Raw genomic sequence first — 17411 nt, 5'->3', positions numbered from 1 at the left:
GAATTTCTAGGTCCCATGCAAGAAATGTGTCGACGTTCTGGGAACGGGGGTCCCCAGACTTGCCTGCCTACGACACATGGCGTGGCCGTGCTGGCGGGCCTATACGGCCCATCTTCATCAACAAGGCATTCAAGACCCTCAAGAGGGGCCAAGCCTCGTGAGGCGGACGACGCAAGACCTCCTCGGGAGTGACCTCACCAGGCTGCCTCGCGAGGGGCGGAGATATCAAGGCTAGGCAAACCTCGCGAGGTCCCCGTGACGTGAGCCATGACGATCGGCACCAGGAGGGCGCCAGGCGGGCGCTAGTGCACGCAGTGTCCTCGTTTCCCCTTTGGTGCTAAGGGGGCAAGCACGGGCGCGGAGTACCAAGGCATCAGGCAAAGGTTTTCCATATCAGTGCAATGAGACCAAGACCCGCAGGACGGCAAGACGGAGGTCACCTTGGAGCCCAAGACGGCATCATCACCAGAACCTTTGGCAGGCGGAGACCACCTTTTGTCAGGATAGCTTGTACTAGTTGTCCCTTTTCAAATTGGCCGCCATTGTTGGCTCCCTTCCCGCTCAATATTTGGGGAGAGGACCAGGGCCTCTATAAATAGGACTAGCCACCACCAAAGATCGAGATCGAGATATGATTCTGATCCTCGACTACACGTACACCAAGCACAAGAACACCTCAACCTCTGGAGGTTGTTCTTCCTCTTGTACTGTTCATCATCCGCCCAAGAGGCAATCCACCACCACCACACTGGAGTAGGGTATTACACCACATCGATGGCCCGAACCAGTATAAATCTTGTGTCTTTGTGTTGCGAGTGCGTCGAGTTCGTCCGCGAGACCTTAGCGAGCTAGGGCGTAGATCGGTAGGAGGGAAAGAACTTCGCGTGCACCCCAGTGTTCGAACCTTAAGGGTTTGCCGGAACCCGAGATCCGACATTTGGCGCGCCAGGTAGGGGTGCACCGTCGCTTCCCTTCCGTCAATCGGCGCTCCGTCGTTCCGTCGCTCCGTCGTCTCCATGGCGGACGCTCACCCCGCTCGAGCTAAACGTCGGGCTGCCCTCACCACCCGCGTTGCTCAGATGGCTCCCGTCGGCGGGCCACCTCGTCGTTCCCCGTTGCCTGCCGCCAACACCACCATCGGCCCGGCGGGGAACGAGCAGCAAGCGTCCTCGCTGCACCCATCGGTGCGGCAGGACGGTCGCACCGCCACTCCCTCGCTGACCCCGGCCGGTTCCTCATCCCACGCACGTCGCGCTCCCATGGACGCGCAGGCCACGCTCCTCATGGCGAATGAGCTCCTATGCTACCGTCTGATCGACGACCTCTATGAGGACTGGCTCGACCGCATCGCCGAGCTCGTCCGTGCCACAGGGGCTCCCCGGCGCCGTCCCTCTCTCTGCCAAGACCTCTGTCAGCAACGGGCGACGTGGCTCATGGAGCGCCTCCACCACCTCTGCCCCAAGATGGTGCCTTGGCGCCATGGCGCGCGGCCCCACGGCACGATCCACCACGCCCAGTACCCGTGCGCGAAGAGAGAAGCTTCCAAGAAATTCCTCGACCGCAAGAAGCTGCACCTGCGCTCGCCGCGCCGCCTCGCCAAGACCGTGCGCTACCCGCGGTGGCAGCACGCGGGCCTCATCAAGTCCAAGCTCCACCTCCGAGATGGGCCCCGGCGACCACGACCGGCTGTCGCGCCTTCACCCCTGAGCTGCGTAGCGTCGCCTGGCCGGGCAAGTTCAAGCCGGATCTGCCTCCTCGCTACGACGTCAGCCTCGGCCCCGCGGACTTCATGCAGCTCTACAAGCTGAGCATCGAAGCGGACAACGACGACAAGAAATTCATGGCGGATTGGTTTCCTATGGCTCTCAAAGACGGCGCCCGTTCATGGCTCCTGAACCTGCCGCAAGGCTCGATCTCCTCCTGGGATGAGATGCGCGACCACTTCGTCGCCAACTTCCAGGGCACTCATGACCGCCCGCCAGCCGCGGGTGACCTGTGCTGCATCAAGCAACAACCAGGAGAGACCCTCCAGAAGTACATCCATCGCTTCAACAACACTCGGCTCAAGATCCCCAAGGTCACGGACAAGGCCATCATCTCCCCGTTCTCTGACGGCATCTGCGACATCAAGATGAAGGAGGAGCTCGCCATCCACGAGGAGCTGTGCACATCTCAGGACCTGTTCAACCTGGCGACCAAGTGCGCAAGAGTTGTGGAGGGGCGCCTTTCCCTCCTCGAGCTGCCAGCTGCGGGTGCAGAGGAGAAGAAGGCCAAGGCCAAGGACGTGAAGCGCAAGGAAGCAGCTGTGCTCGCAGCAGAGCCGGACACCAAGCGAGGCAGAGACCAGCCCAAGTCGTCCAAGAACAGCCGACCGTTCCGTGCCTTCCACAACCTGAACACCCACAACACCAGTGATTGTCAAGAACTCAGAGCCATCCGCGAAGGACGCATCAGTCGACGCCCCGAGCGCAGCGACCGGGGCTACGGCCGAGGAGGAGGACGTGGAGGCCGACGCTGGGACGACCGTGGCCCGCGCCAGGAGTGGCGCGACATGCCTCATGAGGACCGCTGGCAGGATCATCCTCGAGAGGGCGCCTGGAGGGACCAGCCTCGTGAGGATCGTCCTCAGGGCAACGCCGGTCTTCCCCCACTGCCGCGACCACCAAGAAGGAATGACGACCACCATCAAGACGAGGGGGCCGGGGGCTTCCAGGAGCTGCGTGCAATCGCCTGCATCTTGGGCGGCACTCAGGCCCCAGCCTCGCAGTGTATCTTCAAATAGTTCGCTCGTGAGGTGAATGCAGTCCTCCCCAAGCTCGAGGCCACGCGCCTGCTCAGATGGTCCCAGTGCGCCATCACCTTCAACTCAGCAGATCAGCTCAAGTGCGCAGCCACCGCTGGCGCCCTCCCGATGCTTTGTTCACCAGTCATCAGCAACGTGCAAGTTACCAAGACCCTCATCGACGGTGGCGCAGGGCTCAACGCCATGTCCGTCGACACGTTCGACAACCTCCAAGTGCCATATGAGCAGCTTCAGCCTACCAAGCCTTTCTCAGGAGTGACCGACGGTTCCACCACACCGATAGGGCAGGTCCGCCTCCCTGTCACCTTCAGGGAACGCAAGAACTACCGCACCGAGCTCATCGACTTCGACGTCGTGCACATCCGTCTGCCATGCAACGCCATCCTCGGGTATCCAGCCCTGGCCAAGTTCATGACGGTGACACACCATGGTTACAATGTCCTCAAGATGCCAGGAAGCGGCGGAATCATCACAGTCCCGTGCGAAGAAAGAGATGCGGTGTGCTCCCTTGAGCGCGCTTTTCAAGCTGCAGCAATCGACGACCCCGACAACAAGAGCGAGGATCCTCCCAAGGCAATCCCCAAGAAGAAGAAGCGGTTGCGTCGTGTCGGACCTCAGGAGGGTAGCGTCGCGGCTGGAACCTCGTCAGGATCAGCGCCCGCTCCAGGGGCGCCTCCCTCCGTCGCATAGGAAGGCGCGCCCTCCTCGGGCAGGGCTCGGGGGCTCTCTTCTGGAGAGCCTTAGACCTTGCCAACATCACGAGGGAGGCGCTCGGGCACCACTTGGAGGCGTGCTTCGTGGCATGTTTCCCTCACGAGAACACAGGGCAAGGGGCGCCCACCGCTCAGGAGTTCATCACCAAGACCACTCAGGAACTGCAAGACGTACGGGCCATGCGCGGCGACCGCCGCTCATGAGGCGCAGCTCCCCACCCAGGCGAGGATGTCGGGCTGTGCATCTGCATCGACGTTCCAGGGCTCAACAGGGCCGCATCTCAGGAGCTTTTCTGGCCTTCACGCGTGGGCCGTTGCGAGGGTCCACCTCACACTTACGTTCGCATGCCTTTCGGCCTACCGAGCGTGTCGTCAGCCTATCAGCGCAACTTGCAGCGTGTCCTGGCGGCTCAGGAGGCCAGGCACCATGCTGTCCTGGCGGAGATGGAGATGGTCCTCAGGGAACCACCGGAGCCCCCAGAGCCTCCCGAGGCTCAGGGCCCCGGTGGCTCGTGATGAGCCATTCCTTCGCCGCATACCTTCAGCTGCCCCAACTCTCCTTCGTCAACAGAACCAGGTGACACTTTCCAAGTTTGTTTAGCTGGGAGCGTCCCTCGGGCTGCATTATTCCCAGGCCGCGTGTGTAACGCCCCGGACACACCCGCCGGTGGTCGTTACTCCTGGCGGGATCTAGACTGGCCCCACAGATCAATACTAGTCTTTTCTGCGCACTTTGTCCTCACTCGTGCTCACCCGGGAGCAACTTCCCGGTCGGTCACCCATCCTGAAATTACTCCAAGCTGAGCACGCTTAACTTTGGAGTTCGGTCTGAATGGGCTTCCGGAAAAGAAGGAATTCCTTATTGATATGAGTAGTCTATCATCCCTATTAAGCCAGGCTATCACATACACCCCCACTCAGAGGAATCGACGTCCTCGTCGGGCCACAGGAACGTTCCCTCTTGGCACATACGTCTGTGCATCTAGTCCGATACATGTGCCATGTCGGGTGCCACGAAGGGTCACAAACGTCATGAACAACATGACCGCACACCTATCCACAAACATCCGTGTAACCGCGAGGGTCGGCTCTGATACCAACTTGTAATGCCCCGGACACACCCGCCAGTGGTCGTTACTCCTGGCGGGATCTAGACTGGCACCACAGATCAATACTAGTCTTTTCTGCGCACTTTGTCCTCACTCGTGCGCACCCGGGAGCAACTTCCCGGTCGGTCACTCATCCTGAAATTACTCCAAGCTGAGCATGCTTAACTTTGGAGTTCTGTCCGAATGGGCTTCCGAAAAAGAAGGAATTCCTTATTGATATGAGTAGTCTATCATCCCTATTAAGCCAGGCTATCACAGCATGGGTCTATCCCTGTGGCATGTATCCCTTTTTCTTATGCCTTTAGTTTACCCTGTTGGGGGGCCCCTCGGGCTGCATCATCCCCGAGCCGCTCGGGCCTGACCCAATGGCATGCATCTTTCTGCATTTACCCAAGCTGACTTGCCTTCCATGCTTAACCTACCTATGGCTATCACTTGCTTGATCGTTGCCCACTACGGGGGCCACGCGTCGGCACCCTTCTTCAGGGCCTCTTTTGCGTTGTCTGGCCATCTCGCAGGACCAAGACAATAAACAAGGGCCAAGACCAGGCGCAACCCGCCTTGAGGTAGGACCTCATAAGTCCCGCATTGGCTCACGAGTGCCCAGACACACCTCGCTAAACCCTATTGTGACAGCCACGTGTCAGGGTGGGGCTGTACACGCCCCGGGGGCTCTCCGCAGTAGGGAGTCCCTCGCCCGCTCCAGAAGCAAAACTAGTGGTCCGGCGCCCTTCCTCGCGTTAACTTGCAGGGGCTTCCTGAGGATCATGGAGGGCGGTACCACAGACTCTCCTTCTTCTCTCATGCGATTCGCTTGCGCGTTAAAAGGGGGGCTCCTGAGCATCGCGACTCAGGAGCTCTTACTGGCTCTCCAGCCCTCACCCCCTGGCCTTGACCAGGGCATCGCGACCTGGCATACTAGCGGCGGTTGAGCTTGCTCGAGGGCCGGGACCTGAGGACGCAGAGCACCAAGAAGAGCATGGAGGGGAAGGGGAAACCCACACGGGCCTGGCATGGCTACGCTACAGCGACCAACGCACGGACCCGGGCGTGCCACGAGGAGTAGACTCCAGACAGACCAGATAAGTTCACACACGGAACCCACTTATCGCCGCGACATGAGACCTACGCAGCGACTCCGTTGCGGCAATGTCGCCTCCCTTTCTTGCCTCTTCACGGTTGCTTGGGCACTAAGGGGGACCTCCTGAGCATCGCGCCTCAGGAGCTCTTACCAGACTTCGGGCCGCTCACCTCCTGGCCTTGACCACGGCATCGCGACCTGGCATACCAGCGACGGCTGCAGCCTGCTTGGGGACCGGGACCTGTCAGCGTAGAGCACCAAACCATCATGAGGATAGAAAGGGGAGACTGAGCTGAAACGGGCCTTGCTCCTTCCGCTGCCCTACTGTGGCGATACTCTCTTCCTTTCCCACTCTAAGATAGCTGCTTGCGCGCTAAAGGGGACCTCTTGAGCATCACGCCTCAGGAGCTCTTACTGGACCTTGGGCCGCTCACCTCCTGGCCTTGACCACGGCATCGCGACCTGGCATACCAGCGACGGTTGTAGCCTGCCTGGGGACCGGGACCTGTCAGCGTAGAGCACCAAGCCGCCGAGGGATTGGAAAGGGGAAGCCGAGCATCGACAGGATATGTGCACACACACAAATCTTCATAATAAGGGTTATATCGACGAAGGGCATTATATACGCTTTACACGCCCCCACGGGGCCCATTTCTTGATTCCCCGCAGGGAACAAAAGGGAAGGGATTCCTAGGAGTTCTATCTACACAAGCCAGATACCGTCAACGCCATCATCAACAGTGGGCCATGTGAGGCCGACGCCAACCCCATCCAGATCAGCGGCGTCGGCGGCTGGACGCCGCAGCCCTGCTCTGGGTTTGGCGGGAGCTCGGCAGCACGTAGCTGTCGTCGCTCGTCTTCGGAGACTCTAAGAGCTCGGGAGAGTCGCTGGACCACCACAAGTCGCCGCTATCGCTGGAGGAGCTGCAGGCAAGACCAATGGAGGGCCCCGCGCCCGCCGCAACGTCGTCCTGGTGACCTCCTTCAGGGCAGCACTCCAGGCGGCGGCCTTCCTCGTTGAAGACCTTGAAGAACAACATGGAGGCGCCGTTGTACTTGAAGTGGATCGCGAGGGCGCCCTCCGCACGGCAGACCCGGGCAATCTCGCCCCAGCCTCGGGTCATGAAGATCTTCCCGAAGGCAACGGATCCAATCTCCGCTCTGGTTGCTGGGGCGTTGTAGTCAGCATGCTGCAGCCAAAGTTCGCGAACGCCCCTCGATGGCACCTCGGTGGCGAAGAATGGTGGGAGGCGTATCCAGGTGCTTGGTGGCATTGCCGCCCAAAGCACGAACTCACGCAACGAGTCCGCGGCATGGACCCCTAGGGCGACAGCGCGCATCACCATGGCGCGGCAACCACGGGCGCGGCGTGGGCGGCGCCGCTCGTCGCTCCGCTCTCCTGAGCCCTTGGCTCGGGCGTACAAGGGTAGTGGATACCCTGGAGGAGGCCGCTCGCGCCAAGACCTCGTCACCACCTGCATCGCCGCCTCGTCGTGACGGTGAACCGGCCTCTTCTTCGGCAGAAGCGGCTCTGGATCATTGCGGGGGGCTTTTCCTTTCTCTTCAGTGGAGAACCTTCGGATGGGTTCCATTGCTGCTAGCGGTGGAGCAAGGAGGAAGAAGCAAGTGAACCAAGAAGAGATGGGCGACGGGGGCTCCGCCCCCCTCCCCATTTATAGTGGAAGAAGGTCAACCGACGTCTCCCACGATCACACGTAATGATGATTTTCCTTGCAGGTCGCAGGGACTTGTCAAGTCGGGCAGTTGCAGAGGCAGCATGGGGAAGTGGAGACGCCCACGTCCAATCAACCGCCACGCGTCAACCGAGGCCGCAGGATTTCGGGGCCCGCGGCGCTCCGTGCTTAATCCTTTGGCTTCGCCTCGAAGCCAAGCCCGAGCGCACCTTGGGCCTGGGGGCTACTGTTGGCGTTCTGGGAACGGGGGTCCCCAGACTTGCCTGCCTGCGACCCATGGCGTGGCCGTGCTGGTGGGCCTGTACGGCCCATCTTCATCAACAAGGCATTCAAGACCCTCACGAGGGGCCAAGCCTCGTGAGGCGGACGATGCAAGACCTCCTCAGGAGCGGCCTCACCAGGCTGCCTCGTGAGGGGCGGAGATATCAAGGCTAGGCAAACCTCGCAAGGTCCCCGTGATGTGAGCCATAACGATCAGCACCAGGCAGGCGCCAGTGCGTGCAGTGTCCTCGTTTACCCTTTGGTGCTAAGGGGGCAAGTGCAGGCGCAGAGTACCGAGGCATCAGGCAAAGGTCTCCATATCAGTGCAATGAGACCAAGACCCGTAGGACGGCAGGACGGAGGTCACCATGGAGCCCAAGACGGCGTCATCACCAGAACCTTTGGTAGGCGAAGACCACCTTTTGTCAGGATAGCTTGTACTAGCTGTCCCCTTTCAAATTGGCCGCCATTGTTAGCTCCCTTCCCGCTCAATATTTGGGGAGAGGACCAGGTCCTCTATAAATAGGACTAGCCACCACCAAAGATCAGGATCGAGATCTAATTCCGATCCTCGACTACACATACACCAAGCACAAGAACACCTCAACCTCTGGAGGTTGTTCTTCCCCTTGTACTGTTCATCATCCGCCCAAGAGGCAATCCACCACCACCACACTGGAGTTTGGTATTACACCACATCGGTGGCCCGAACCAGTATAAATCTTGTGTCTTTGTGTTGCGAGTGCGTCGAGTTCGTCCGCGAGACCTTAGCGAGCTAGGGCGTAGATCGGTAGGAGGGAAAGAACTTCGCGCGCACCCAGTGTTTGAACCTTAAGGGTTTGCCGGAACCCGAGATCCGACAAAATGTGAATGAAATTCAAACATCCGAGCGTCGTGGCTCGGCCGAGAACACTAAGAAAGTTGGTTTTTAAATTCTTGTAAATCCAAAAAACGCCTGAAAATCAAGAAACTTGGCACGGTGTCATGTGATGGCACTAACATGATATGGTAAATTTTTTGGCCAAATTGGAACAAGTTTTGGTATAAGCTCCTTGCAAACCAGAGCTTCTCTTAAGAAAGCTCGTGCTTCCGAGAGAGAACATGTCACCTTTGTGTGCGAAACGATATACGCTGCCCCCCTCCCTTGATTTTCTTTTCTTTACAGAGCCTACATAGAACTATATGGGTGCCATGTTAAATTTTAGAATTATTTTGGGTTCGTTTGGCCTTTTTTATACATTAATTGAGTTTCTTGTCATTTAATGTGCATAATTCAAATTTGAACTACAAGCACATGCTCCAGTGCACCAAAGTTGGTTGAAGATAACATGTGTGTCCTCGGGTGAATTTCTAGGTCCCATGCAACAAATGAGAATTAAATTCAAACATCTAGGCATCGTGGATCAGCCAAGAACATTGAGAAATTTGATTTTCAAATTCTTATAAATCCAAAACACGCCTGAAAATCATGAACCTTGGCATGGTGTCATGTAATGGCACTAACATGTTGTGGTAAAAAAATTGGTTGAATTGGAACAAGTTTTGGTGTAAGCTTCTTGCAAACCGGAGCTTCTCTCAAGAAGGCTTGTGCTTCTGAGAGGGAACATGTCGCCTTTGTGTGCGAAACGATATACGCTGCCCTCCTCCCTTGATTTTCTTTACAGGGGAAACATAGAACTATATGAGTGTCGTGTTAAATTTTGGAATTATTCCGGGTTTGTTTGGCCTTTTTTATACATTAATTGAGTTTCTGATCATTTAATGTGCATAATTCAAATTTGAACTACAAGCACATGCTCCAGTCCAACAAAGTTGGTTGAAAATCACATGTGTGTCCTCGGGAATGAATTCAAACATCTGGGCGTCGTGGCTCAGCCGGAAACATTGAGAAACTTGGATTTTTAATTCCTCTAAATCCAAAACACGAATGAAACTCATGAAACTTGGCTTGGTGTCATGACATGGCACCAACATGTTGTGGTAATTTTGTTGTCCGATTTGCGAAGGCACACACATTAACAATCAACAAAGTCATTTTGGAACAAGTGTTGTCACGTTACAATCGGAAACACAAGTATTATTGAAACCATGGGCGTTCTAGTTAGCATTTACGTGCCACCATGCGTCCCTTTTTTATTAGCTAGGAGGCGCCGTGCGGGGTAGCTATTTGAGTACGGGAGGCGTGCGATCAGACCCCTGCGTGTGCTTATCGGGAGGAGAGCCCTTTGACCTCCATCTGTCTCCCACCTCTCTCCCAAGGTCTCCATTAATGGTGCTAGAGCCCATGTTTAATGGTGTGGCTATGTATCACTCGACTGAGATTTAAGAGAGAAAAAAGAAAATTTTACACGGATCTTGATGTAAGATCCGACGGACCTATATAGCATCTACTCCGACTTATAGCAAGACTGATGAATATATAAGGATGACGATAGTGGATAATAATTGTCTTACATATTTAGGAAGATAATTAAAAAAGCCACATGCGGCTACGCCCGAAATACACAAGGGCAAAAGAACAAGACGCATGCAACGATCTGGCGCGCTAATCTCTACTTTCTTGATGCACTACAGGTTGCGGAGACTAGTTCTCGCGGCGAGCGGCGATGATCTCTTTCATCAATTTCATGTCCTCAATACGCTGCTTGGCAGTATCCACGGATTCCTCCACCATCCTTTCACGCTCAATGCGGAGCATGGCATTCTCGTCCATAAGTTTCTTGACAATGACGCCTAGCCTCTTCAACAAGGCAGTGGTCTCCTCCTCCTGCTTCGCCCTTCCAGCGATCTTCGCCCTCAGCATGTCACACTCGATGCAGAGCTTCTCCTTGTCCTCCGCTAGTCCCCGGATGACGGCGGTAGCATTTTCAAACGAGGAATTCATCTAGTCGGAGATCCGGCCCATTAGGCCATTGAGCATAGCGTGCATGCGCCTGTGAGAGTCCTCGCCTACCCGCGAGACATTTTCCCATGCCCCCGCGGTGCAGGAGAACCTCCCTGCTGCATTCGTGGCATGGTGGGACATCTCTGTTGCTTCCGCAGCATGGTCGGACTAGTCTGCTACACCGACGGCGCAGCGGGACATCTGTGTTATTCCGGCGGCACGGCGGGACCTCTTTGCTGCTACGGCAGCGCGGCAGGACATGTCGGCTGCTTTTGTGGTGAGGCGGGACATCTCTCGTGCTTCCGCTTCCATGCTCGCCTCTCCCTGGTAGTAATCTCTCGACCTACCCAGTCAAAAAAATCTCTCGACCCAGAACTCATGCGGGCCATGGCAGACGCAAGGGAACGACGATGAAAGACTTGTTTGTTTTTGTGGTTGAGGAGTTGAGGAGGAATGTGTAGTCATCCTGGAGTAGGTAGTATTTATAACCGAGTACTAATACGCTCCTAAGTGGGAAACCGTTTAGGTTTTGATCAGTGTGAACATGTTTGCAATTAAATATAGCATGGTAGTAATTTGGAATGTGACGGGACGCAAGCTCAAATTTGTTGACGGTTCTAGGGGCTGTTTGGTTTTAGGCCTAGCAATGCCACACTTTGCCATACAATGTTGCCAAACTTGCCTAAGGTTAGTTCTTCAAAATGACAGCCAGAAGCTAGCAAACCTAAGGGAATATTGCCACATTTTGTGTGTGTATGTCATGTGGGGCCCTAGTGTGGCTTTCCTAAGGTGTGGCTTGAACTAAACACTCACCTAAGTTGGTCAAACTTGCCTAACCTTAGGTGTGGCAACCTTTGGCAATCTTAGTCACAAACTGGCACTATTCCCGGATGGCGTAATGTGGGAACGCGTTCTCTGCCGCGTACGTGGAATTTGCACCATAGGGTGCACCGCAATAGGCAATGTCAGCACACGTCTTGTTCCATTAAAACAAGTGTGCTCACTATTACCATCACGCACGCTTCTTTTAATTAGAATGTGTGCCCGTCCTCCTCCGCGAACAGCAAGCGCTGCGGCTCCGACACCGGCACTTGCAGCTGGAGCACCTTGCCGCACTAGATCTTGTGCGCGGGCAAGGGATTCACAGTGCTGATGTGGTGGGGGAGCGCCGATGGTGGGCCTTCGTAACCGCAGACGGGCACGAGGCATTTGCAGGGCGCGAGCCGGCACACACTCTGGTGATCAGCGAGCTTGTGGTAAGTGACGTAGAGCCCACAACCTTTGTGCGGGCACTCCACCCTCACCGAGGAGAGGACGGCGTCCATCGCCATGTTCCGCACGTCGAAGCCGCCACTGCGCTCGCACTTCTGGCACCGCTGCTGGTTCCCGGGGCGCTCGTCGCGGCAGTCCGCACAGGCCATGTGCCCTCCCTTGCACTGCACAAATCAATAGAACATCACGTCAATCAGGAAACCTGCACATTGCTCGATCAGTCGAACGTACGAGATGTATCCGAACCTCGTACACTGGAGGATTCAATGGGCGGAGGCACAAGGGGCAGTGGAGCAAGGTGAGGTCCATAGAGACTGTAACACCCCGGATGTAACTTTCCCAATTTGTACTCCACTCTTGCCGTTCCGGCGTTAAGTTATATTTATTTTCTCGGGTTTGGGTCCTTGTCTCGTGTGTGTTGTTGTCGTTGTCATGCATCTCATATCATGTCATCATGTGCATTGCATTTGCATATGTGTTCGTCTCATGCATTCGAGCATTTTCCCCGTTGTCCGTTTTGCACTCCAGCGTTTCGTTCTCCTCCGGTGGTCAATTCTATCTTTTTTTGTGTGTGGGGATTAAACATTTCCGGATTGGACCGAGACTTGCCAAGCGGCCTTGGTTTACTACCGGTAGACCGCCTGTCAAGTTTCGTATCATTTGGACTTCGTTTGATACTCCAACGGTTAACCGAGGGACCGAAAAGGCCTCGTGTGTGTTGCAGCCCAACACCCCTCCAATTTGGCCCAAAACCCACCTAACTCTGCTCCATCATCTAGAGCGTTCGATCACGATCGCGTGGCCGAAAACCGCACCTCATTTGGACTCTCCTAGCTCCCTCTATGCCTATTTAAACACCCCCCCCCCCGAAATCCGGATCTTCCTCTCCCCCCGAAACCCTAAAAATCCGCTCGCACCGCGCCGGACACGTCCGTTTTCCACCGGACGAATCCCGCCGCCGCCGCCAGCCACTCCACGCCCGCCACGTGTCCGCCGGCGCCGCCTCCCACCGCGGGCCGTAGGAACCCGGAGCCGGCCCTCCCGGCCCATCGCCGCACCGCCGCCCCCACCCTCTCCTCCACGGCGCCGCGCCCGCGCCCGCCGCCATCCGCCGCCGCCCCGCCGCTGCCGCATCGCCGCCGCAGCTCGCCGCGCCGCCCCGCGCAGCTCGCCCGCGCCGCGCCGCCGCCCCGCCGATGCCGCATTGCCGCCGCCAGATCCGGCCCGGATCCGGCCGAATCCAACTCTCCCTCTCCTCCCTGCCGTTTTTGCAACCTTGCCAGAGCAAGTCAACCCTCGCCAGAGTTCTCGGTTCGCGTGCGTGAACAGTAAACCCTAGATCTCGGGGTGATTTTTTCTACTAAGTCCCGAAATTCTCAGTCCATATGCTCATGTTCACGGCTCCGTAACTTTGCATCCGTAGCTCCTATTCATGCATATAGCATATCAAAATGTTCATCTCAGAGAGTACGTCATTTCATTTGAGTTCATCTTGATGCCCGAAATGCTGTTAGAAGAGGGCTACTTGATATTATTGTCAGATCTGCTTCTCCGTTTAGGTTTTTGTCTTTTTTGCCTTGATTAATGTGTGCACGATATGCCCATGAGTTCTACATATGTTTTGTTAAGGGTTTTGTCATCTCTCCAGAGGTGCAACCCATGTATTTTTAGGATGTGTGTGGTGACTAGTGCAAGCTTGCAAAGTGGTGCACTTAGTAATTCTGTTTTCAGGGACTTAGCAATTCCACCAAGTCCTTGATCTGTTTAGCTCATGATGCCATATGTTCATGTTGTTTCCTAGTGATCCGTGCCTCTTTTGAGGATGATCAGTAAGCATGTTTTGTTAATATTGTAGTTCTCTATCCATCCATGTCTTTGTTTGCAATTATGGAGCACCCTAGCTTGAGTCAATCAAGCTCTACTTTTGCTACTTTGTGAATCGGGGCAGATTGTCAACTTGTTTCCAATTTTGCCGTTGATGTTGTAGTTGATTCGTGCATGCTATGCTATTGTTCTTGCCATGTCTAGCTTGCATTTTGTGCCTTCTTGATGGGTGTATGCTTGTCTTGTCATGACTTTCACCGTAGTGAGTGCATCGAGCTCGTAAACATGCCTACTTGAGTTATGTTTCAGCATGTGCCAGTTTTCACTAAGTCTGAAAACTGATTATGCTTTTGCTATGTTCGCATGCTTGCAATTGTATTTTCTGATCCCTTTTGGCTCAAGGTCACTAAGGGACTTTTGTTAAGCTATTCGAGTAGCTCCATGCCATGCTTTACTTTGCCATGTTCAGATCCTGTAGCATGTAGTTTTGTTGCTCCGAAGAGGGCTACCTGATCTGAAATTCCAGACAAGTGTTAATTTCACTAAGTCTGAGATCTGTTTGCCATTTGCATTTTTGCCATGTTTGTTTGAACCTGTTAATGGATGAATTGGTCGTAGCTCAGTGCTAGACTTTTGCTAAGCATCTTGAATGCATCCGTGCCATGTATTTTGTTGTCATGTTTGGTTGCTTTAGCATGTTCATCTCATTGCATTTAGATGCCTACTTGCTGTAAATCGCAGACCGGTGTCATTTTTGAATCGCTTGCCATTTCCAAACCGTAACTCCGATTCCGGCGTTCTTTATATTGTTTTCAAGCGATTTCATCTCATCTTTCCAGTGGCACACTTGGATTTCCATGTTGAGGCCAGGTTCATGCTTTTCCTGTCATATCTTGCATTTTACATCCCGCATCGCATCCCGCATAGCATATCATCTTTGCATTGTGTTGTTTGAGTTTGCACATGGTTGATTGTGTCCTTTTTGCTTGTTTGTCTTGTTTGGGTAGAGCCGGGAGACGAGTTCACTAATGAGGAGCCCATTGAGTTTGCTTTCAAGGATCTAGTCAACTCTGACAACTGTGCAGGCAAGATGATCATACCCTCGAAATCACTACTATCTTTGTTATACTAGTTTGCTCGCTCTTTTGCTATGCCAATGCTACGATGCCTACCATTTGCTTTCAAGCCTCCCAAATTGCCATGTCAAACCTCTAACCCACCATGTCCTAGCAAACCGTTGATTGGCTATGTTACCGCTTTACTCAGCCCCTCTTATAGCGTTGCTAGTTGCAGGTGCAGCTTGGAGGCCGTTCCTCGTTGGAACATTTATTTACTTGTTGGGATATCATTATATTATCTTGTTATCTTCATGCATCTATATACTTGGTAAAGGGTGGAAGGCTCAGCCTCTCGCCTAGTGTTTTGTTCCACTCTTGCCGCCCTAGTTTCCGTCATATCGGTGTTATGTTCCCGAATTTTGCGTTCCTTACGCGGTTGGGTTATAATGGGAACCCCTTGATATTTCGCCTTGATTAAAGCTTTTCCAGCAATGCCCAACATTGGTCTTACCATTTGCCACCTAGCCTCTTTTTCCCTTGGGTTTCCGGAACCCGAGGGTCACCTTATTTAACCCCCCCCCCCCGGGCCAGTGCTCCTCTGAGTGTTGGTCCGACTGAGTAGACTGCGGGGCCACCTCGGGGCAACTTGAGGGTTGGTTTTACTCGTAGGATGTCTCATCTGAGTGTGCCCTGAGAACGAGATATGTGCAGCTCCTAACGGGATTTGTCGGCACATTCGGGCGGTGTTGCTGGTCTTGTTTTAACCTGTCGAAGTGTCTTGAATTACCGAGATACCGAGTCTGATCAGAACGTCTTGGGAGGAGGTCTATTCCTTCGTTGACCGTGAGAGCTTGTCATGGGATAAGTTGGGACTCCCCTGCAGGGATTTGAACTTTCGAAAGCCGTGCCCGCGGTTATGGGCAGATGGGAATTTGTTAATGTCCAGTTGTAGATAACTTGAACCTTAATTTAATTAAAATGAATCAACTGAGTGTGTTACCGTGATGGCCTCTTCTCGGCGGAGTCCGGGAAGTGGACACGGTGTTGGAGTAATGTTTGCGCAGGTTGTTCTCTAGTTTCTCGCTCGCGCTTTGCCTCCTCTTCTCGCTCTCTTTTGCGAATAAGCTAGCCACCATACTTGCTAGTCGCTTGCTGCAGCTCCACATATATTTACCTTGCCTTACCTATAAGCTTAAATAGTCTTGATCGCGAGGGTGCGAGATTGCTGAGTCCCTGTGGCTCACAGATTACTATTACACCAGATGTAGGGCCTGATGATTCCGCTCCAGGAGACGCATTTGAGCACAAGTGGGAGTTCGACGAAGACTCTCAATGTTACTATGTTTCCTTTCCCGATGATCAGTAGTGGTGCCCAGTTGGGGGTGATTGGGACCGTGTCGCATGTTGGGTTCTCTTTTATTTTGGCGCCGTAGTCGGGCCATGAGTGTTTGGTTGATGTAATGTTATTTATGTACTTGATTGATGTGGCGAGTGTAAGCCAACTATGTTATCTCCCCTTTTATTATTATATTACATGGGATGTTTGTGAAGATTGCCTAACTTGCGACATATGCCTTCAATGCGATTATGTCTCTAAGTCGTGCCTCGACACGTGGGAGCTATAGTCGCATCGAGGGTGTTATAAGTTGGTAATCAGAGCCTTCCCCGACCTTAGGAGCCCCATTGCTTGATCGTTTTTAGCGGCCGAGTTGTGTCTAGAAAAATGTTTTGAGTCTTTTAGGAATTATATATCGGAGAGATTAGGAATTCTTTCTACTTCCCAGTCTCCTCATCGCTCTGGTAAGGCATTCTGACGTAGAGTTTTGACTCTTCTCTTCTCAAGTTTCACTAAAAAAAATTAGGATCACGCGGGTATCTTGGAATCATTCCGATGGTGTTATGATGAGAACATTGTCTTGGTGCCTCCTGTCAGGGGTTTTGTGGAAGTGTCCCGGGGAGTTGAGCTCTGAGGTGTTGTCATCATAATTTTATCGTTGCAGTTCTGGATTACCTGAGTTTAGTACGCCGACATCGAAAATCTCTTTTATGCAGTTCGTTGGTGAGATAACCTCGACGCCACCCAGTACTGGGGCGGGAGTTCGGGAGTATCGCCATAACTTGTATAACGGATGCTTTTCGAAGGTTGAGGTAGATGGTTTCCGAAGGTTTCTTGGTTATGTGTTGAAGGATGGATACAGCTGGATGTAGGATTTGCTAGATTTGGGTGAGATATTATGCTTCCCCTGTATCCCCAACACCTGATTGCATAACCAGAAAGGTTCGGGAGTTTCATAGGTGGGAATTATAGTAGTTCTAGTTCTTCTTCCACGGGTATTGGTTTGAGATTGGGATTTCTTACCGATTATTCGTTCTTGATCCGTACCTTGTTGATTTATTTCTCTACCTTAATTCTACGTGGCTTCTCAATTTATGGATATGTGACCATTTCAAGAGGAATGCATTCGTTCATTTTGTTCGGATGTGAAGACTATATGTTGCAATTTTCATTCCGTTGGATTCAGCTTCAATATTTGTCTATCAATGTGCTAATGGTGGTCAACCTCTTCAGCATGGCTCCTCCAACGCGCACGACTCCGAATCCTGATCCGCCACCACCTCCACCTCCTCCGGAGGCATGGCAAGCTGTGATGGCCGCAACCAATGCAAACACACAGTTGATCATGCAAATTCTCCAGGAGCGCAATCAAGGCA

This window comes from Triticum urartu, chromosome 1A (assembly GCF_056163025.1).
Source record: "Triticum urartu cultivar PI428250 chromosome 1A, HENAU_Tu73, whole genome shotgun sequence".
NCBI lineage: Eukaryota > Viridiplantae > Streptophyta > Magnoliopsida > Poales > Poaceae > Triticum > Triticum urartu.
The sequence above is the reverse complement of the archived record's forward strand: the minus strand, read 5'-3'. Positions refer to the sequence as shown.